The sequence below is a fragment of the Stegostoma tigrinum genome, unplaced genomic scaffold, assembly GCF_030684315.1.
Source record: "Stegostoma tigrinum isolate sSteTig4 unplaced genomic scaffold, sSteTig4.hap1 scaffold_49, whole genome shotgun sequence".
NCBI classification, from domain to species: domain Eukaryota; kingdom Metazoa; phylum Chordata; class Chondrichthyes; order Orectolobiformes; family Stegostomatidae; genus Stegostoma; species Stegostoma tigrinum.
Window position 1 is genome coordinate 4,932,476 of NW_026728419.1, and position 4,811 is coordinate 4,937,286.

Consider the following 4,811-nt stretch of genomic DNA (forward strand, 5'->3'; position numbering starts at 1 on the left):
TGTGGGAGCAGACCATTTAGCCCATCATGTCCGCACTGACCTGACAGAGTGTCTTACCCAGACACTGTCTGCGTGAGTTTCCTCCAGATGCTCTGGTTTCCTCCCACAGTCCAAAACTGTGCAAATTATGTAGATTGACTATGCTAAATTGCCCATAGTATCTTGTGTGCAAAATGCAGGCATAGGGTAGGGTGTGAGACTGGGTGGGATGCTCTTTGCAGGGTTGATATTGACTGAATGGCCATCTTCCACACTGTAGGAATTCTGTGATGATCTCGATGGCTCTTTATTTGTTAGATAGGTCTGCACACCTTTACAATGACAGATTCTGTTGCTCTCCACAGACATTTGTTTATTGGAAACAATGTAATCTTTCATTTTGTGGATAAAAATCAAAGGAAAGTTTTAAATCCAAACATAGGTTTGGGATGAGTCATGTCCTATAATCCCTGATTGCATTTTCCCTGTCGGCTATGAAACCTGGTGACCGCTGTGACTCTGCCTGGGGGCATTGCAGTCTCTTCAGCTCTTTACCTGGTGTCCATAGCAGCGATGGATCTCATGATGGAAACATAAACCAAGACGTTGTATGATTTCTAGTACATATTTTCTATTTAGTCTTCTGTCCATCACTTCCCTAGAGGCTGAGATACTGGTCTGGGGACCTAGGTGTGAATCCATCTGGAAATAAGAATTTGATGATGACTGTGAATCCATTGTTTTTGTTGGGAAAAACCCATCTGTTCACCGATGGCCTTTAGGGAAGGAAACTGCCATTCTTATCCAGTGATGTGATCATTCCATTATTGAATTTTTTTTTTTAAAAATGTAAAAAAAAACTCCTGCAAATACGTTTAACTCTGTCTTAATTTATTTGACAGCTGATGGTTCAAACTGCTTGATGGTCACTTTCTCTTTTGATCAAGTTGTGGCCATTTCGTGGTTGAAACCGTAGTAATTCTCGTACAAATAGTGCATGCTCTGACATGCCACTTATGAACCAGACATCCACATTGACCATACCCTGAGGCTGTGTACCATGAAAGCGAAATTTTTCACCATCTTATCTACTTGTGCTGCTGTTTCAGGGAGCTATGGACTTGAACCTCCCAAACTCCCGAAAACCTTGAGCATTTCATCAAACTGACTTCCAATGGCAGGAATGGACAGGGTCAGCTTGGATTGATGAACATAATTCAGGCTCCACAAATCTACTGCAGCATTTTGGGAATGTAATTAGTAGTGAGTGTGGCCACCTCTCTGTTCTGTAGTGATACAGATTCCCTGATCCTGATTGCCCCAATGGCTGACTGACACTGTCAAAGTCCCTGGGCTGATATCAAATGATTCCTTGGACATGCTGTGTCAGGATCCCCTGACTGAATCCTGTCTCCCTTGTCCTGACTGAGAACTGTTTTTCTGAGACTTGTAGACGTGACCATTTGGTTGAAAAAAATGCATTAGTTGCCACAGCTGCTGACCAGCCCTTGACTGACTGCTGGTAATAACGATGCGAAGCTGCCTGACTTATGCCTGTGATAAGCAACCAGGCAACCAGATATCCTAAGTTATTTTAGTCCCATTTGCCAACATTTGGCCCCTATCCCTCTGTCCCCTTCCTATTCATTTACCAATCCTGATGCTGTTTAAGAGCTGTGATTGTACCACCTCCTCCATACATGCAGCATTCTCTACATGTAAAACTGTCCCTCAGGTCCCTTTTAAACCTTTCGCCTGTCAACTTAAACCATGCTCTCAGGTTTGGATTCCTTTCCTTGAGAAAAAGATATTGACAATTCACCCCATCCAAGCCCCTCATGATTTTATAAACCTCTGTAAGGTCACGCCTCAGCCTATGACGTTACAGGAAATCAGCTCCGGCCTATTCAGCCACCTCTTCCTGTCGCTCAAACTATTCAATCCAAGCACCACTCTTGTAAATGTTTTTTTTCCTGAAACCTTTCAGTTAAACAATTTTCCTGTAGCAGGGATATTATAACTGAATGCAGTATTCAAAAAGTGGCAATGTTCTGTACACCTGCATTATAACGTCCAAACTCCGATACTCAATACATTGATCAATAAAAGCAAGCATGCCAAATGCCTTCTTCACCACCCTGTCTAACTGTGGCTCCGCTTTCAAGGAATTTTGCATCTGCACCCCAATGTCTTTGTTTGGTGACACTCCCCAAGGCCTTACCATTAACTTGTAAGTCCTGCCCTAGTTTGCCTTACCAAATCGCATCACATCACATTTATCTGAACTCTATCTGTTACTCATAGGCCCATCTGATCAAGGTCCCGTTGTACTCTGAGATAACATTCTTCACTATCCACAACAACATGAATTTTGGGGCCATCGGCAAACTTACTAACCATCCCTCCTATGCTTCCATCTAAATCATTTATATAAAGCTATGGCTAAGCAGTGTCCCAGCACTGATTCTTGTGACACACCACAGGTCACAGGTCTCCAGTCTGAAATATAATACTCCGCCATCACTCTGTGCCTCCTGCCTTCAAGCCAGTCTTGGATCCAAACCATTAGCTTCCACTGGATTCCATGTGATCTAACCAGTCTACCATGAGGAACCTTTTCAAACACCTTTCCAAAGTGCATCCAAACAATTTTTACCCGCTCTGTCTTCGCCAACCTTCTTTGTCACCTCTGCAAAATCCTCATGTTAGTGGGACATGATTTACATCACACCAACACCAGAGTCAGATGACTGGGAACAGTATGTGAAGCAAAATGTGTACATGAGATAACAAAATGTGGAGCTGGATGAATACAGCAGGCCAAACAGCCCACAGCCTCCACAGCCAGCAGCCCCAGAGGAGACAGCCACGCTGAGCCCTGCCGAATTTTCACCATCCCCCAGACCTCCCACTGACTGAGGTCAAACGGTTAGTCCTCAGTAAGGGGCTCACCTTTGTCCTCATTCACCCACACATCCACGAATGACAGTCACGTTAGGACATTGAGCAGTTTTTCTGCCACCTTTGCCTCTCCAGCTATCTTCTCCTCAATCCATCTTTGATCCGCCTCTCCCTCACTCCCTATTTATATCAGAACCCTCTCCCCATTCCGCTTTTCTGATGAAGGGTCCAAGCCCGAAACATCAGCTTTTGTGCTCCTAAGATGTTGCTTCGCCTGCTGTGTTCATCCAGCTCCACACTTTGTTATCTCGAATTCTCCAGCATCTGCAGTTCCTATTATCTCTGATACAAAATGTGTACATTACTGGTTGAAAATAATGAAATAATTTCATTGTCTTCAACTTTAAAATCAAATGCTGGAGTCTGCAGCTCAAAAGATATCAGAGCCACTGGGATCAGAGGAAACCCACAGTTCATGAAATGCCCAGGATTCAGGGTGATGTCACTGAGCAATTGCCCGTGTGTGATAACATCACCCACTTGAACACAGAGCATTCGGGTCTGCACAAACAGGTGGTGTGCACCAAGGAAGTGAGGGTCTGTGGAGTGATTGAAAGGAGATTGATCAGAATGATTCAGGAACTGAGGGATATTAATTGTAAGGTCAGGTTGGTGAAACTGAAGATGTTCTGCACAAAGCGAAGGAGACTGATGATCTTTGACAAAGATGTCTCGGTCTATGATACTCCCAAACATCCCAGATGTCCTCTTTTTTCAAAAACCGCAACTTCCCCTCCACAGTGATCAAAAATACCCTCGACCATGTCTCCCGCATTTCCCACAACTCATCCCTCACACCCCCTATTCGCAATAATAACCAAAATTGAATACCCATTATCCTTACATAACACATGACCAACATCCAAATCCAACGCATCTTCGTCTGACATTTCTGCCATCTGCAATCCGACCCCACCACCAAAGACATTTTTCCTTTCCTGCCCTTATCTGCTTTCCGGAAGGACCGCTCTCTCTGTGACTCCCTTGTCCGCTCCACACTCCCCTCCAGCCCCACCACCCCGGGCATGTTTCCCTGCAACCGAAGCAAGTGCCATGCCTGCCCCTACATCTCCCCCTTCACCCCCATCCCAGGCCCGAGGAAGACTTTTCACATCAAACAGATGTTCACCTGCACATCTGTCAATGTTATACACTGTATCCGCTGTTCCCGTTGTGGCCTCCTCTACATTGAGGAAACTATACGGAGGCTTGGGGACCGCTTTGTGGAACACCTATCCTCTGTTCGCAACAAACAACTACACCTCCCAATTGCGAACCATTTCAATTTCCAACCCCCCCAACTCCTCGGATGGCATGTCCATCCTGGGCCTCCTGCATTGCCACAATGATGCCACCTGAAAGATGCAGGAACAGCATCTCATATTTCGCTTGGGAACCCTGCAGCCCAAGGGTATCAATGTGGATTTCACAAGCTTCAAAATCTCCCTTCCCTCGACCACATGCCAAAACCAGCCCAGCTAGTCCCTGCCTCCCTAACCATTCCTCCCTTCTCAAGCCCCACCCCCATCCCCTATCCACTATCCTCACGCAACACCCTCCCAACCTATCCATCCTCCCTGGACTGACCTATCTCCCCTTAACTCCACACCTACAGTCACCTTCACTGGTTTGAACCCCAACTCTTTGACCTGTCTGTCTCCTTTCACCCTATCTTCTCCTTTATCCATCTTCTATCCGCCTCCCTGTCTCCCTATTTATTTCAGAATCCCCTTCCTCTCACCCATTTTTGAATAAGGGTCCCGACCTGAAACGTCAAAATTTCCTGCTCCCCTGAATCTGCTTGGCCTGCTGTGTTCATCCAGCTTCACACCGTGTTATCTCGGATGCTTGGAGACTGCTTTGTGGAGCAC